Raw genomic sequence first — 19,443 nt, 5'->3', positions numbered from 1 at the left:
GTTTAGGTAGGTAGTATTTTTCCAAGAATTTATCCATTTCTTCTAGGTTTTCAAATTTGTTAGAGTACAATTTTTCGTAGTAATCTGAAACGATTCTTTTAATTTCATTTGGTTCTGTTGTGATGTGGTCCTTCTCGTTTCTTATTTGGGTTATTTGTTTCCTTTCCTGTTTTTCATTAGTCAGTCTAGCCAAAGGTTTATCAATTTTGTTAATTTTTTCAAAGAACCAGCTTTTGGCTTTGTTAATTCTTTCAACTGTTTTTCTGTTCTCTAATTCATTTAGTTCAGCTCTAATTTTTATTATTTGTTTTCTTCTGGTGCCTGATGGGTTCTTTTGTTGCTCACTTTCTATTTGTTCAAGTTGTTGGGACAGTTCTCTGATTTTGGCTCTTTCTTCTTTTTGTATGTGTGCATTTATCAGTATAAATTGGCCTCTGAACACTGCTTTTGCTGTGTCCCAGAGGTTTTGATAGGAAGTATTTTCATTCTCGTTGCTTTCTAAGAATTTCCTTATTCCCTCCTTGATGTCTTCTATAACCCAGTCTTTTTTCAGGAGGGTATTGTTCAGTTTCCAAGTATTTGATTTCTTTTCCCTAGTTTTTCTGTTATTGATTTCTAGTTTTATTGCCTTGTGGTCTGAGAAGATGCTTTGTAATATTTCAATGTTTTGGATTCTGCAAAGATTTGTTTTATGACCTAATATGTGGTCTATTCTAGAGAATGTTCCATGTGCACTAGAAAAAAAAGTCTATTTTGCAACAGTTCGGTGGAGAGTTCTGTATAAGTCAATGAGGTTAAGTTGGTTGATTGTTGTAAGTAGGTCTTCCGTGTCTCTATTGAGCTTCTTACTGGATGTCCTGTCCTTCTCCGAAAGTGGTGTGTTGAAGTCTCCTACTATAAATGTGGAGGTGTCTATCTCACTTTTCAATTCTGTTAAAATTTGATTTATGTATCTTGCAGCCCTGTCATTGGGTGCATAAATATTTAATATGGTTATGTCTTCCTGATCAATTGTCCCTTTTATCATTATATAGTGTCCTTCTTTATCCTTTGTGGTGGATTTCAGTCTAAAGTCTATTTTGTCAGAAATTAATATTGCTACTCCTCTTCTTTTTTGCTTATTATTTGCTTGATATATTTTTTTCCATCCTTTGAGTTTTAGTTTGCTTGTGTCTCTAAGTCTAAGGTGTGTCTCTTGTAGGCAGCATATAGATGGATCGTGTTTCTTTATCCAGTCCGTGACTCTCTGTCTCTTTATTGGTGCATTTAGTCCATTTACATTCAGCGTAATTATAGATAAATAAGTTTTTAGTGCTGTCATTTTGATGCCTTTTCATGTGAGTTGTTGGCCATTTAATTTTTCCACCTACTTTTTTGTGCTGAGGCGTTTTTCTTAGTAGATTGTGAGATCCTCATTTTCATAATGTTTAACTTTATGTTAGTTGAGTCGTTATGTTTTTCTTGGCTTTTTTCTTGAGTTATGGAATTGATATTACTTTTTGTGGTTACCTTATTATTTACCCCTATTTTTCTAAGTAAAAACCTAACTTGTATCATTCTATATCGCCTTGTATCACTCTCCATCTGGCAGTTCAATGCCTCCTATATTTAGTCCCTCTTTTTGATTATTGTGATCGTTTATCTATTGATTTCCATGATTCCCTGTTATGTGTATTATTTTCTTTCTTTATTTTTTAGAATTAATCTTAATTTGTTTGTTTTTGTGCTTTCCCTATTTGAGTTGCGTTGATATCAGGATGTTCTGTTTTGTGACCTTGTATTGTGCTGGTACATGATATTATTGGTCATCAGGCGGAACAATCTCCTTTAGCATTTCTTGCAGTCTTGGTTTAGTTTTTGCAAATTCTCTAAACTTGTGTTTATCTGTAAATATCTTAATTTCGCCTTCATATTTCAGAGAGAGTTTTGCTGGATATATGATCCTTGGCTGGCAGTTTTTCTCCTTCAGTGCTCTGTATATGTCGTCCCATTCCCTTCTTGCCTGCATGGTTTCTGCTGAGTAGTCTGAACTTATTCTTATTGATTCTCCCTTGAAGGAAACCTTTCTTTTCTCCCTGGCTGCTTTTAAAATTTTCTGTTTGCCTTTGTTTTGGGCAAGTTTGATGATAATATGTCTTGGTGTTTTTCTTTTTGGATGAATCTTAAATGGGGTTCGATGAGCATCTTGGATAGATATCCTTTCGTCTTTCATGATGTCAGGGAAGTTTTGTGTCAGGAGTTCTTCAACTATTTTCTCTGTGTTTTCTGTCCTCCCTCCTTGTTCTGGGACTCCAATCACATGCAAGTTATCCTTCTTGATAGAGTCCCACATGATTTTTAGGGTTTCTTCATTTTTTAAAATTCTTTTATCTGATTTTTTTTCAGCTATTTTGGTGTTAATTCCCTGGTCCTCCAGATGTCCCAGTCTGTATTCTAATTGCTCGAGTCTGCTCCTCTGACTTCCTATTGCATTGTCTAATTCTGTAATTTTATTGTTAATCTTTTGGATTTCTACATGCTGTCTCTCTATGGATTCTTGCAACTTATTAATTTTTCCACTATGTTCTTGAATAATCTTTTTGAGTTCTTCAACAGTTTTATCAGTGTGTTCCTTGGCTTTTTCTGCAGTTAGCCTAATTTCATTTGTGATGTCTTGAAGCATTCTGTAAATTAGTTTTTTATATTCTGTGTCTGATAATTCCAGGATTGTATCTTCATTTGGGAAAGACTTTGATTCTTTTGTTTGGGGGGTTGGAGAAGCTGTCATGGTCTGTTTCTTTATGTGGTGTGATATGGACTGCTGTCTCCAAGCCATCACTGGGAAACTAGTTTTTCCAGGTAATCAGCTAAAAAAAAATGCATTCAGATCCCTATCTGAATTCTCCCTCTGGCTCAGGGTATTCGGATGTTAATGGAGCCACCTGGGGAGGGTGGGGGAGGGATCAGAGAGCTAGGAGTGTAGCATCTCAGAATATAGAGCTGATCCCCGCATTCATGCTCCACCCACGTCCGCCAAAATCCCAGCGGGACAGCTCCCCAGGTTGGATGCTGCTCTCCCTGCTCCGAGACCAGTCACTTCCTCCCAGGGACTTCTCCCTCCGGTGCACCGCACCGCTCTCGCGAACTGGGTGGGCATCGCCCTCAAGAACAGCTGGGCCCGCCCCGGGGTCTATTCAGGGGAACGTGCTCATGCCCCGCCCGCGCTCTCCAAAATCCCAGCGGGACGGCTCCCCGGCTGGGACGCTGCTCTCCCCACTCCAAGACCTGTCACTTCCTCCCGGGGACTTCTCCCTCCGGTGCGCTGCACCGCTCGCGCGAAGTGGGTGGGCGTCACCCGTACGAACGGCTGGGCCTGACCCCGGGGTCACTTTAGGGAAATATAGCTGATCCCCACGCTCGCGCCACGCCCACTTCCCGCCAAACTCCTGGCGGGACGGCTCCCCGGCTGGGACGCTGCTCTCCCTGCTCCAAGATCTGTCACTGCCTCCCGGGTGCTTCTCCCACCGGCTGTGCCGCTACGCTGCCCGCGCCAACCGGCTAGGCTCTCTCCCGGGATGAGTTGGGGGGGTAGGGCTGGGCCCCTTGTCTGTGCCGTCTGCCCCCCGGGCTCTGCCCCAGATCGGGCTCCGAAGGTCACCTGCCTGGTACGCTGGCTCCTGGTTCTGAAAACGATCGCTGTCTGCCCGTATTTGTTTGTTCTCCGTCTCTAAGTCTATGTTTGTTGTTCAGAGTTCGTAGATTGTTATGTATGTGATCGATTCACTTGTTTTTCCGAGTCTTTGTTGCAAGAGGGATCCGTGGTAGCGTCCACCTAGTCCGCCATCTTGGCCCCGCCCTAGACTACAATTTTTCATGGTAACCTGATATGATTCTTTTAATTTCAGTTGGGTCTGTTGTAACATCGCCTATCTCATTTCTTATTCAGGTCATTTGCTTCCTCTCCTCTTTTTCTTTTGTCAGTTTGGCCAATGGGTTATCAATTATGTTAACTTTTTCAAAGAACCAGCTTTTGGTCTTGTTAACTCTTTCAATTGTTTTTCTGTTTTCTATTTCATTTAATTCTGCTCTAATTTTTATTATTTGCTTTCTTCTGGTGCCTTATGGTTTCTTTTGTTGCTCTCTTTCTATTTGTTAAAGTTGTAGGGATAATTCTTTGATTTGGGTCCTTTCTTCTTTTTGTGTGTGTGCGCTGTGTCCCAAAGGTTTTGATAGGAAGTGTTTTCATTCTCACTGGATTCTATAAATTTCTTTATTCCCTCCTTCATGTCTTCTATAACCCAGTCATTTTTCAGGAGGGTATTATTCAGTTTCCAAGTGTTAGATTTCTTTTCCCTGTTTTTTCTGTTATTGACTTCTACTTTTGTGGCCTTATGGTTAAAGAAGATGCTTTGAAATATTTCGATGTTTTGGATTCTGTTAAGGCTTTATGCCCTAATATGTGGTCTATTCTAGAGAATGTTCCATGTGCATTGGAAAAGAAAGTATATTTGGATGCTGGGGTGGAGTGTTCTGTATAAGTCTATGAGGTCACATTGGTTAATTGTGGCATCATCTCTTCCGTGTCTTTATTGAACTTCTTTCTGGATGTTCTGTCCTTCACTGAAAGTGGTGTGTTGAAGTCTCCTATTATTATTGTGCAGCTGTCTATCTCAGTTTTCAATGCCTTTACAGTTTGTTTTATGTATCTTGAAACCCAGTCACTAGGTACATAAATATTTAATATGGTTATATTCTCCCAGTATAAAAAAATATTGTCCCTTTAATCATTATATAGTGTCCTTCCTTATCCTTTGTGGTAGATTTAAGTTTGAAGTCTGTTTTGTCTGGAATTAATATAGCCACACCTGCTATTTTTTGACTGTTGTTTGCTTGATATGTTTTTTTCCATCCTTTGAATTTTAGCTTCTTTGTGTCTTTAAGTCTAAGGAGCATCTCTTGTAGGCACCATATAGCTGGATTGTTTTTTTTAATCCATTCTTCATCTCTCTGTCTTTTTATTGGTGTATTTAGTCCATTGACATTCAGTGTGATTATAGACAAGTATGAGTTTAGTGCTATCATTTTGATGCCTTTTTTTGTGTGTTTTGACAGTTTCATTTTTCCACTTACTTTTTTGTGCTGAGAAGTTTTTCATTGTGAATTGTGTGTTCCTCTTTTTCATTGTGGTTGAATTTGTTTTTGCTGAGTCTTTATGTTTATCTTTTTTTTTTATTTTGAAGTGTAGGATTGTTAGTCTTCTTTGTGGTTACCTTGATATTTATCCTTATTTTTCTAAGTTTAAACTTGTATCTCCCTATACTGCCTTGATTTCCTCTTCATATGGAAGATCTATGCCTACTTTATTTAGTCCCTCTTTATTGATTATTGTCATCTTTTGCATAATGACTTCACTGATTCCCTGTTTTGAGTGATTTTTTTTAATCTTGATTGATTTTTATGATTTCCTTATCTGAGTTGATTTCTGGTTGCTGTGTTCTGTGTTCTAGTGTTGGGTTGATATCTGATATTATTGATTTTCTATCCAGAAAATTCCCTTTAGTATTTCTGGTAGTTTTGGTTTGGTTCTGGCAAATTCCTTTGCTTCTGTTTATCTGTAAATGTCTTAATTTTGCCTTCATATTTGAGAGACATTTTTGCTGGATATATGATTCTTGGCTGGCAATTTTTCTCCTTCATTGCTTTATATACGTCATTCCATTGCCTTCTTGCCTGCATGGTTTCTGCCGAGTAGTCCTAACTTATTTATATTGATTCTCCTCTGTGGGTGACTTTTTGCTTATTCCTGGCTGCTCTTAAAATTTTCTCTTTATCTTTGGTTTTGCCAAGTTTGATGATAATATGTCTTGGTGACTTTCTTTTGGGATCTGCTTTGTATGGGTTTTGAGGAGCATTTTGGATAGATATCCTTTCATCTTTCACGAAGTCAGGGAAGTTTTCTGCCAAGAAATCTTCAACAGTTCTCTGTATTTTCTGTTACCCCTCCCTGTTCTGGTATTCCAATCACTTGCAAATTATTCTTAATATAGCCCCACATGATTCTCATCGTTTCTTCATTTTTTTATTCTTTTATCTGATTTTTCTTCAAATATATTGGTGCCAAGTGATTTATCTTCAATCTCATAAATTCTGCATTCCAGTTCCTCAATTCTGCTCCTCTGACTTTCTATTGAGTTGTCTAATTCTGTAATTTTATTGTTAATCTTCTGAATTTCTGAATGCTGTCTCTCTATGGATTCTTGCAGCTTGTTAAATTTTTCATTATGTTCTTGAATAATCTTTTTAATTTTTTTCAACTGCTTTATGTGTGTGTTTCTTGGCTTTTTCTGTTTATTGCCTGATCTCTTTCCTAATGTAGTTCCTGATGTCTTGAAGAGTTCTGTATATTAATCTTTTGTATTCTACATCTGGTAATTCCAGGAATACATCTTCATCTGGGATTGTCCTTGATTGTCTGTTTTGGGAGTTTGTTGAAGCAATCACTGTCTGCTTCCTTATGTGATTTGATATTGACTGTTGCTTCCGAGCCATCTATAAGTTATTGTATTGATTTATTTTATGTTTGCTCACCATGTCCTAGTTTCCTGCTTCGTTTTGTTTAAATATAGCCAAACAGGCTACTAGAGTGAGTTAACTTGGTTATTGGCACCTTCGAAGCACTAATGTCCTGTTACCAGATGGCTAGAGCTGTTACCAGGTATATGACCCTAGGAGCCCATTCACTATTCTTATATAGATTTAGCTGAGGTGTCCTGATAGTCGGTCACCTAGTGTGTGGAGTAGGTTCTTACGTACTATCTTCGAGGAGCAGTGGTGATGGGTCTATGCCCTGGTTTCTGGTAGTGGCAGAGCATCACACTTTGAGGAAGGCAGGAGGCTGACAGCCTTCTCCCAAGTATCAGTGAGGAAGAAGCATCTCTGTTCTTTAGAGAGCTCTGGTGGGTAGGCTCTGCAGCTGTACCTTAGACACCCAATGCTTATACCTGTAAGGACTGGTAGGCACCACTATCCTTTTGTGGATGGCTAGGTGGCGTGGATGGAGCCTCCAGTCCTCAGACCCCTGCTGTGGGTAGGTGAAGGCCCTGTTTAATAGGCAGAGCAGTATCGGACCTCCAAAACCTGTTTCTCCACTGCACAGCTGACACAGTTACAGTCAGACCTTAACCAGATTTGCCCTTGCAGTATAATAGCCACCTGGATCCATGTAGGGGCGAGAGCCAAAGTCTGTGGGTCTCTTATGCCTGGACTGGAGCTGCTTCTGCTCTGAGCTTCCAGACTAGGGAAGTCTGCAGAGTATTTTTTCCTCAGTTTTTTAATTTGTTCTTTCTCCCAGGCCAGGAAAATGGCTCAGGGAAAGCAGCGGGTGCTATTTCAGGCCCAGGGAAATCAACTGTTAATGAAGCTGGCTGGGGCAGAGTGGGGAGGGATCAGATAGATAGGAGAGAGTTCTTTCAAAAGAAGGAGCTATTAGATCCCCACACAGTAAATTAGCAAAATCACTTATCTTATGTCCAGAGTGCTGTTTTTTCTCAGATTCCAGAGGCATGCGTAGCCTGTGTGCACTGGCTGGGTCCCCGCTGAGATTTCCCCAAGGAGTTAGGGCTGTATCCTGCACTTGCCTTCTTTCATGAGGCAGCTGTGTAAACTTCACAGCCAGTCGCCCTCACACCGGCCATCACACCAGGGAGTAAGGGTGCCAGCACTTCAGTTGCCTTCTTTCATTGAAGCACCCGCTTCTTAATGCCGTGGCCAGTCCTGCTGTAGACGTGCCACAGGATCAGGGCTGCGCCACTCTGCTTGCGTTCTTTCGCTGAAGCTGCCGTGTCTCAGGGAACTACCATCAGCCCCACTGCAGTCGCACCAAAGAACAGCACCAAGGAATCAGAGCTGAGGTGCTGTGCAGTCTTGGCAACTCGTTGCTGCTTCTGCACTGTGTCTCCCTCCCCCGTCGCTCAGACCGGTTCCTTAATTTTGCCTTTTATGCTCAGGGTTCCTAGCTTGTCATATATGTAATTGATTCACTTGATTTTCAGGTCTTTGTTGTAAGAGGGATTGGTGGAAGTTTCTGGCTAGTTTTCCATCTTGGCCCTACCTCCCCTTCCATTGATTTTTAAAATTTAATTGTGATATTTTTATTTTAAGATTTATAATTGGTTCTGTTTCATATCTACTGTTTATATTTTATCTGTTTTTTATATATTGTCACCTTCTTTTTGATAGATGTTATTCCTACGTATATTTTTTTCAAGAACCTAAGTTTACTTATTTCAAACTGTTCTTCAGTTTGCTACATTATTTAAATTAATCTGAAGTGATTTAATCTTCTAGGTTTTAAAATGTTTATTTTCTGTTTTTCTTCTTATTATAGTTCTTCATTACTTTTAGTTTGCAAGCTAATTTTGAGTAAAGTTTCTCTCTCCCCCTCCTCCTGTTCTTCCTCATCCTTTTACTCTTCATCTTTTTTCTATTTTTTTCTCTTTCTCTTCACATGTTTGCTTCCATCCAACTTCTCAGAAACTCAGTCCAAAACTACCAGATCATATATTAGGAAGTAGTTTGGAACACTTCACATAGTGATACTGGGGATGCTGCAGATCTCATCATTAAGCTCAGACAGTTCTGACTGGGAGATATGTTTGTGTCGTCCCCTTCATTCACACCCTAGGCCTAGGCAGTGGTGAGAGGCAAATTTTTAAACCGCCTTTCCTGAATGTGGGAGACAACTTGAAGCCTTTTGGTTTTCTATTTCTTTAACAACATCTTTCAATATGCTTGGAGCAAAGTGTGTGGTTCATAGTATAAATTTACAATTCTTCTCAAATAGAAGTGGCCCTAAAAAAGGATTTTAGCTCTGTGGATACTAAAAGATGTGCTATATTCCATTCCTATGAATTCAAACAATTCCATTGAAGCTAAGTTCAACAGACTGAACCTTGCTTCATTAGCCAGAAAAGATCAAAAGGCTTTCCCTGAAAGGTGGGACCAAGATGGCAGAGTAGTCAGACGCTTCTTGTGGTCCTTCTTACAACAAAGACCAAAAAAAAAAACAAGTGGACCAATAATACATCGCAAGCTAGGAGCCCTGAAGATCAATACAAAGTTGTGGAATTGGACTGAGCAACAGGGGGAGGGAGAAACAGTTCAGAAGCAGTGAGGCGTTTCCAGGCCTAACCTGGTGGGGACCGGGACCCTGCAGACTGGGATCACCTAGCACAAGTGGTGAGGCAAGCAGTGGTGTTTGGGACACATTTTCCACATTGGAAGAGAACGAGCAGTGAAGAGTTTGCTCAATCAACCCTCCAGAATGAATGAGAAGTAGCCCTCAATTACCAAAAGATAAGTACCTGCGTTTAACTTACCACGATCCAAAAATACCCCTTGGGAAAAACATTCTCCCACTTACCTGCTCCCTTCCAGCTCTGCACTGGGTCCCAGCCAGATGCATCTCCTGGGCCAGAAGAAGGACACTGTACTTGTCCTGAGCTATTCTCCTGGCCTTAGAGAGGGAACAATTTAACAAACAAGGCAAAAATAATCTGCTGGCTCCCCTAAGCCAGGAATACAGGACAAACAGCTCCTTTGCCTAGGCACAGGTGTAAGGGGTCCATGGATTTTGAATGCCTTTCACCCCTGCATAGATCTGTGTGGGTCCATTTCAACAGTGTAGGCCCTCATTAGCACAGTACAACAGGGTATATACCTGAAGTCTAACTTCAACTGTTTCAGCTACATGGTGGAGAGGCAGGTTTGTGACATCTGACACCACTCTGCCTATAAAGCAGGGACCTCACCTAACCCAGGGGCCTGAGGAGGGTGGGTACACCCACAACACCAAGCCACTTGCAACAGGGGTCCAAGAATAAGTCGTGCCTCCCAGTCCTTACACCCAACAGTTGCATTGGGTGCGCAAAGTCCAGCTGCAAAACCGACCCACCTATGGGCTCCAAGGAAAAGGGATATGTTTTCCTCACAGATGCTCAGGGGAGGTTGTCAGCCTCCTGCCTTGCTCAGCATGTGACCCCCCCTACTGTAGCCAGCTAGTTGTCCCTACACCAATCACCCCTGCTCATCTAGGACTGTAGGTAAGACCCTGCATTACACACATGGTGACTGACTACCTGGACACCTGAGCTGAATCCATACAAGAAAAGTAAATGGAATCCTGGGCTCACATGTCTGGTAACAGTTCTAAACCACCTGGTGACAAGATGTTAGAGCTTCAAAGTTGCCAATAATCAAACTAGCTCAACTGAGCAGACAATTTAGGCATATTAAAACAAAACAAGAAGCTAGGACACAGTAAGCAAACATAAAGTAAATATTTACAATAACTTATTGATGGCTCACAGACAACAGTCAATATCAAATCACATAAAGGGGCTATGATGGCTTCAGCAAGTTCCAAAAACAAAGAATCGAAAAATCTTCTGGATGAAAAGAAGTTCCTGAATTACCAGATGTAGAATACAAAAGATTAATATACAGAACTCTTTAAGAGATCAGGCAAAATGTGGAAGAAGTCAAGCAACACACAGACAAAGCATTGGAGGAATTTAAGCAGATTAGACAAGAGCATAATGACAAATTTAATAGATGTGAGAATCCATAGAGAGACAGCAAACAGAAATTCAGAAGATTAACAATGAAATTTCAGAATTAGACAATTCAGTAGAAAGTCAGAGAGGCAGAATTGAGGCAATGGAAGTCAGAATTAGTGAGACTGAAGATAAAGCACTTGGCACCAACATATTTGAGACAAAATCAGATAAAAGAATTTGAAAAATGAAGAAATTCTAAGAATTATGTAGGACTCTACAAGTGATTAGAGTACCAGAACTGGGGGGCGGGGGGAGATAGCAGAAAATACAGAGAGAATTGTTGAGGATTTGTTGGCAGAAAACTTCCCTGAGATCGTGAAAGATGAGCAAATATCTATCCAAGATGCTCATCAAACCCCACACAAGGTAGATCCCAAAAGAAGGTCCTCAAGACATATTATAATCAAACTTGCCAAAACCAAAGATAAAGAGAGAATTTTAAGAGTGGCTAGGATTTTTTTTAGGGATAAATGAAAAGTCACCTACAAAGGAGAGTCAATAGGACTAAGCTCGGACTACTCAGTAGAAACTGTGCAGGCAAGAAGGTAATGGGATAATGTATATAAGGCCCTCAAGGAAAAATATTGCCAGCCAAGAATTATGCATCCAGCAAAACTTTCTGTCAAATATGATGGCAAAATTCAGGCATTTCCAGATAAACAGTTGTTTAGGGAATTTGCAAAAAAGCAAACAAAATTACAAGAAATACTAAAGGGAGTCCTCTGGCTAGAAAATAAGTAACATCAGATAACAATCCAAGACTAGAACACAGGACAGAACAACCAGATATAAACCCAGATAAGGAAGTCACGAAAATAAATCAAAGCAAAATGGTAAAAATAGGGAAACAGAGACGTCAATACGTAAAAGATGACAACATTAAAACAAAAATGAGGTAGTAAAAAAAGTAGTCATAGATCTTGCATATGGAGAGAAAGTCAAGGTGATACAAAGAAATAAAAGACTGGTTTAAACTTAGAAAAATATTAAGGTAACCACAAAGGAAGCTAACAATCCTACACATCAAAATAAAAAAACAGAAAAACATAAAGACTCAGCAAATACAAAATCAACAACAAGGAAAAGGGTGAAAAGCAAATACATAAAGAAAAACAACTCAGCACAGAAAATCAAGTGGAACAAGGAAATTGTCAACAGCACAAAAAGAAAGTTTTCAAAATGATAGCACTAAAGTCGTACTTATCAATAATTACACTGAATGTAAATGGATTAAATGCACCAATAAAGAGAGAGTGACAGAATCAATAAGAAAATATGCTCCATTTATGTGCTGCCGCCAAGAAACACACCTCAGACTTAAAAACAAAAAGAAACTAAAACTCAAAGGATGGGAAAAAAAAATATTTGAAGCAAACAGCCATCAAAAAAGAGTAGGAGTGGCAATATTAATTTCTGACAAAATAGACTTTAAAATAAGATCCACCACAAAGGATAAGGAAGGACACTATATAATGATTACAGGGTCAATACAGCAAGAGGATATAACCATAATAAATATTTACATACCCAATGACAGGGCTCCAAAATACATAAAACAAACTCTAACAGCATTGAAAAGAGAGACAGACAGCTCCACAATAGTAGCAGGAGGCTTCAACACATCACTTTCAGTGAAGGACTGAACTTCTAGAAAGGAGTTCAATAAAGACTTGGAAGATCTAAATGCTACAATCAATCAGCCTGACCTCACAGACATATACAGAATACTCCACCCAACAGCAGCCAAGTATACTTTCTTTTCCAATGCACATGGAACATTCTCCAGAATAGACCACATATTAGGCCATAAAGCAAGACTTAACAGAATGCAAAACATTGAAGTATTACAAAGTGTCTTTTCTGACCATAAAGCCATAAAAGTAGAAACCAATAACAGGAAAAAAAAAAAAAAAAACACATGGAAGCTGAACAATACCTTGCTCAAAAACTATTGGGTTATAGAAGAAATTAAGGAAGGAATAAAGAAAATCATACAATCAAATGAGAGTGAAAACACGTCCTACCATAACCTTTGGACACAGCAAAAACAGTGCTCAGTGGTCAATTGATGGCAGTAGTGCACATCCAAGAATCAAAGAATTAACCCTACAACTCAAACAAATAGAAAGAGAAAACAAAGGAAACCCTTGGGCACTAGAAGAAAGCAAATAATAAAAATAGAATTAAATGAAATAAAAACAAAAACCAAACCAATTACCACTGAGTCGATTCTGACTCATAGTGACCCTATAGGACAGAGTAGAACTGCCCCATAGAGTTTCCAAGGACCGCCTGGTGGATTTGAATAGCCAACTCTTTGGTTAGCAGCCGTAGCACTTAACCACTATGCCACCAGAGTTTCCAAATGAAATAGAGACTAGAAAAAAATCAAAAGAGTTAACAAGACCAAAAACTGGTTCTTTGAAAAGATCAACAAAATCAATAAATCACTGGCCAAACTGACAAAAGAAAAATAGGAGAGGAAGCAAATAATCCAAATAAGAAATGAGATGGGCTATATCACAACAGACCCAATTGAAATTAAAAGAATCAAAACAGACTACTACAAAAAATTGCACTCTAACAAATTTGAAAACCTAGAAGAAATGGACAAATTTCTAGAAACACACTATCTAAACTAAAACAGGTAGGACAACTAAATAAACCTATAAGAAAAGAAGAGTTTGAAAAGGTAATTAAAAATCTTCCAAAAAAAAAAAACCTGGCCCTGACTGTTTCACTGGAGAATTCAACCAAACTTCCAGAGAAGAGTTAATACCACTACTATTAAAGGCATTTTGGAGCACAAAAAGGATGGAATACTCCCAAACTCATTCTATGAAGCCAGCATATCTCTGATACCAAAACCAGGTAAAGGCACCACACAAAAAAAGAAAATTACAGACCAGTAGCCCTAATGAACTTAGATCAGCAAAATTCTAGCCAATACAATTCAACAACATATCAAAAACATAATTCACCATGACCAAGTGAGATTCATACCAGGTATGCAGGGATGGTTCAACATTAGAAAAAAAAATCAATGTAATCCACCACATAAATAAAAGACAAGAACCACATGATCTTATCAATTGATGCAGAAAAGGCATTTGACAAAGTTCAACACCCATTCATGATAAAAACTCCCAGAAAAATAGGAATAGAAGGAAAATCCCTCAGCATAATAAAAGACATTTATACAAAGCCAATGGCCAACATCATCCTAAATGGAGGGAGTCTGAAAGCATTCCACTTGAGAACGGGAATCAGACAAGGATGCCTTTTATCGCCACTCTTATTCAACATTGTGCTGGAGGTGCTAGCCAGAGCAGTTAGGCTAAAAAAGAAATAAAGGGCATCCACATTGTCGAGGAAGAAGTAAAAGTGTCTCTGTTTGCAGATGATATGATCTTATACACAGAAAACCCTAAAGATTCCACACAAAAAAATACTGGAACTAATAGAAGAGTTCAGTAGAGTATCAGGATACAAGATAAGCATACAAAAATCAGTTGGATGCCTTTACGCCAAGAAAAAAAACATCGAAGATGAAATCACCAAATCAATACCATTTACAATAGCCCCCAAGAAGATAAAATACTTAGGAACAAATCTAACCAGAGACATAAAAGACCTATAGAAAGAAAACTACAAGATGGTACTGCAAGAAGCCCGAAGAGATCTGCATAGGTGGAAAAACATACCTTGCTCCTGGATAGGAAGCTCAACATTGTGAAAATGTCTGTTTTACCCAAAGAGGTCTATAGATACAATGCAATCCCAATCCAAATTCCAATGGCACTTTTTTTTTTTTTTTTTATAATAACTTTTATTAAGCTTCAAGTGAACGTTTACAAATCCAATCAGTCTGTCACATATAAGTTTACATACATCTCACTCCCTACTCCCACTTACTCTCCCCGTCTTGAGTCAGCCCTTTCAGTCTCTCCTTTCTTGACAATTTTGCCGGCTTCCCTCTCTCTCTATCCTCCCATCCCCCCTCCAGACAAGAGTTGCCAACACAATCTCAAGTGTACACCTGATATAATTAGCTCACTCTTCATCAGCGTCTCTCTCCCACCCGCTGACCAGTCCCTTTCATGTCTGATGAGTTGTCTTCAGGGATGGTTCCTGTCCTGTGTCAACAGAAGGTCTGGAGAGCATGACCGCCGGGATTCCTCCAGTCTCAGTCAGACCATTAAGTTTGGTCTTCTTATGAGAATTTGGGGTCTGCATCCCACTGCTCTCCTGCTCCCTCAGGGGTCCTCTGCTGAGCTCCCTGTCAGGGCAGTCATCGATTGTGGCCGGGCACCAACTAGTTCTTCTGGTCTCAGGATGATGTAGGTCTCTGGTTCATGTGGCCCTTTCTGTCTCTTGGGCTCTTAGTTGTCATGTGGGCTTGGTGTTCTTCATTTTCCTTTGCTCCAGGTGGGTTGAGACCAATTGCTGCATCTTAGATGGCTGCTTGTTAGCATTTAAGACCCCAGACGCCACATTTCAAAGTGGGATGCAGAATGATTTCATAATAGAATTATTTTGCCAATTGACTTAGAAGTCCCCGCAAACCATGTTCCCCAGACCCCCGCGCTTGCTCCGCTGAGCTTTGAAGCATTCATTTTATCCCGGAAACTTCTTTGCTTTTGGTCCAGTCCAATTGAACTGACCTTCCATGTATTGAGTGTTGTCTTTCCCTTCACCTAAAGCAGTTCTTATCTACTGATTAATCAATAAAAAAACCCTCTCCCACCCTCCCTCCCTCCCCCCCTCGTAACCACAAAAGTATGTGTTCTTCTCAGGTTTACTATTTCTCAAGATCTTATAATAGTGGTCTTATACAGTATTTGTCCTTTTGCCTCTGACTCATTTCGCTCAGCATAATGCCTTCCAGGTTCCTCCATGTTATGAAATGTTTCAGAGATTCGTCACTGTTCTTTATCGATGCGTAGTATTCCATTGTGTGAATATACCACAATTTATTTACCCATTCATCCGTTGATGGACACCTTGGTTGCTTCCAACTTTTTGCTATTGTAAACAGAGCTGCAATAAACATGGGTGTGCATATATCTGTTTGTATGAAGGCTCTTGTATCTCTAGGGTATATTCCGAGGAGTGGGATTTCTGGGTTGTATGGTAGTTCTATTTCTAACTGTTTAAGATAACGCCAGATAGATTTCCAAAGTGGTTGTACCATTTTACATTCCCACCAGCAGTGTATGAGAGTTCCAATCTCTCCGCAGCCTCTCCAACATTTATTATTTTGTGTTTTTTGGATTAATGCCAGCCTTGCTGGTGTGAGATGGAATCTCATCGTAGTTTTAATTTGCATTTCTCTAATGGCTAATGATCGAGAGCATTTTCTCATGTATCTGTTGGCTGCCTGAATATCTTCTTTAGAGAAATGTGTGTTCATATCCTTTGCCCACTTCTTGATTGGGTTGTTTGTCTTTTTGTGGTTGAGTTTTGACAGAATCATGTAGATTTTAGAGATCAGGCGCTGGTCGGAGATGTCATAGCTGAAAATTCTTTCCCAATCTGTAGGTGGTCTTTTTACTCTTTTGGTGAAGTCTTTAGATGAGCATAGGTGTTTGATTTTTAGGAGCTCCCAGTTATCGGGTTTCTCTTCATCATTTTTGGTAATGTTTTGTATTCTGTTTATACCTTGTATTAGGGCTCCTAGGGTTGTCCCAATTTTTTCTTCCATGATCTTTATCGTTTTAGTCTTTATGTTTAGGTCTTTGATCCACTTGGAGTTAGTTTTTGTGCATGGTGTGAGGTATGGGTCCTGTTTCATTTTTTTGCAAATGGATATCCAGTTATGCCAGCACCATTTGTTAAAAAGGCTGTCTTTTCCCCAGTTAATTGACACTGGTCCTTTGTCAAATATCAGCTGCTCATACGTGGATGGATCTATGTCTGGGTTCTCAATTCTGTTCCATTGGTCTATGTGTCTGTTGTTGTACCAATACCAGGCTGTTTTGACTACTGTGGCTGTATAATAGGTTCTGAAGTCAGGTAAGGTGAGGCCTCCCACTTTCTTCTTCTTTTTCAGTAGTGCTTTGCTTATCCGGGGCTTTTTTCCCTTCCATATGAAATTGGTGATTTGTTTCTCTATCCCCTTAAAATATGACATTGGAATTTGGATCGGAAGTGCGTTAAATGTATAGATGGCTTTTGGTAGAATAGACATTTTTACTATGTTAAGTCTTCCTATCCATGAGCAAGGTATGTTTTTCCACTTAAGTATGTCCTTTTGAATTTCTTGTAGTAGATCTTTGTAGTTTTCTTTGTATAGGTCTTTTACATCCTTGGTAAGATTTATTCCTAAGTATCTTATCTTCTTGGGGGCTACCGTGAATGGTATTGATTTGGTTATTTCCTCTTCGGTGTTCTTTTTGTTGATGTAGAGGAATCCAAGTGATTTTTGTATGTTTATTTTATAACCTGAGACTCTGCCAAACTCTTCTATTAGTTTCAGTAGTTTTCTGGAGGATTCCTTAGGGTTTTCTGTGTATATAATCATGTCATCTGCAAATAGTGATAACTTTACTTCTTCCTTGCCAATCCGGATACCTTTTATTTCTTTGTCTAGCCTGATTGCCCTGGCTAAGACTTCCAACACGATGTTGAATAAGAGCGGTGATAAAGGGCATCCTTGTCTGGTTCCCGTTCTCAAGGGAAATGCTTTCAGGTTCTCTCCATTTAGAGTGATATTGGCTGTTGGCTTTGCATAGATGCCCTTTATTATGTTGAGGAATTTTCCTTCAATTCCTATTTTGGTAAGAGTTTTTATCATAAATGGGTGTTGGACTTTGTCAAATGCCTTTTCTGCATCAATTGATAAGATCATGTGGTTTTTGTCTTTTGTTTTATTTATGTGATGGATTACATTAATGGTTTTTCTGATATTAAACCAGCCTTGCATACCTGGTATAAATCCCACTTGATCAGGGTGAATTATTTTTTTGATGTGTTGTTGGATTCTATTGGCTAGAATTTTGTTGAGGATTTTTGCATCAATGTTCATGAGGGATATAGGTCTATAATTTTCTTTTTTTGTAATGTCTTTACCTGGTTTTGGTATCAGGGAGATGGTGGCTTCATAGAATGAGTTGGGTAGTATTCCGTCATTTTCTATGCTTTGGAATACCTTTAGTAGTAGTGGTGTTAACTCTTCTCTGAAAATTTGGTAGAACTCTGCAGTGAAGCCGTCCGGGCCAGGACTTTTTTTTGTTGGGAGTTTTTTGATTACCGTTTCAATCTCTTTTTTTGTTATGGGTCTATTTAGTTGTTCTGCTTCTGAATGTGTTAGTTTAGGTAGGTAGTGTTTTTCAAGGAATTCATCCATTTCTTCTAGGTTTTCAAATTTGTTAGAGTACAATTTTTCATAATAATCTGAAATGATTCTTTTAATTTCATTTGGTTCTGTTGTGATGTGGTCCTTCTCATTTCTTATTCGGGTTATTTGTTTCCTTTCCTGTATTTCTTTAGTCAGTCTAGCCAATGGTTTATCAATTTTGTTAATTTTTTCAAAGAACCAGCTTTTGGCTTTGTTAATTCTTTCAATTGTTTTTCTGTTCTCTAATTCATTTAGTTCAGCTCTAATTTTTATTATTTGTTTTCTTCTGGTGCCTGATGGATTCTTTTGTTGCTCACTTTCTATTTGTTCAAGTTGTAGGGACAGTTCTCTGATTTTGGCTCTTTCTTCTTTTTGTATGTGTGCATTTATTGATATAAATTGACCTCTGAGCACTGCTTTTGCTGTGTCCCAGAGGTTTTGATAGGAAGTATTTTCATTCTCGTTGCTGTCTATGAATTTCCTTATTCCCTCCTTGATGTCTTCTATAACCCAGTCTTTTTTCAGGAGGGTATTGTTCATTTTCCAAGTATTTGATTTCTTTTCCCTCGTTCTTCTGTTATTGATCTCTAGTTTTATTGCCTTGTGGTCTGAGAAGATGCTTTGTAATATTTCGATGTTTTGGACTCTGCAAAGGTTTGTTTTATGACCTAATATGTGGTCTATTCTAGAGAATGTTCCATGTGCGCTAGAAAAAAAAGTATATTTTGCAGCAGTTGGGTGGAGAGTTCTGTATAAGTCAATGAGGTCAAGTTGGTTGATTGTTGTAATTAGATCTTCCGTGTCTCTGTTGAGCTTCTTACTGGATGTCCTGTCCTTCTCCGAAAGGGGTGTGTTGAAGTCTCCTACTATAATTGTGGAGGTATCTATCTCGCTTTTCAGTTCTGTTAAAATTTGATTTATATATCTTGCAGCCCTGTCATTGGGTGCGTAAATATTTAATATGGTTATGTCTTCCTGATCAATTGTCCCTTTTATCATTATATAGTGTCCTTCTTTATCCTTTGTGGTGGATTTAAGTCTAAAGTCTATTTTGTCAGAAATTAATATTGCTACTCCTCTTCTTTTTTGCTTATTGTTTGCTTGATATACTTTTTTCCATCCTTTGAGTTTTAGTTTGTTTGTGTCTCTAAGTCTAAGGTGTGTCTCTTGTAGGCAGCATATAGATGGATCGTGTTTCTTTATCCAGTCTGTGACTCTCTGTCTCTTTATTGGTGCATTTAGTCCATTTACATTCAGGGTAATTATAGATAAATAAGTTTTTAGTGCTGTCATTTTGATGCCTTTTTATGTGTGTTGTTGACAATTTCATTTTTCCACATACTTTTTTGTGCTGAGGCTTTTTTCTTAGTAAATTGTGAGATCCTCACTTTCATAGTGTTTGACTTTATGTTAGTTGAGTCGTTACGTTTTTCTTGGTTTTTGTCTTGAGTTATAGAGTTGTTATACCTTTTTGTGGTTACCTCATTATATACCCCTATTTTTCTAAGT

This window comes from Elephas maximus, chromosome 22, assembly GCF_024166365.1.
Source record: "Elephas maximus indicus isolate mEleMax1 chromosome 22, mEleMax1 primary haplotype, whole genome shotgun sequence".
NCBI lineage: Eukaryota > Metazoa > Chordata > Mammalia > Proboscidea > Elephantidae > Elephas > Elephas maximus.
This window is presented reverse-complemented; position numbering follows the sequence as displayed.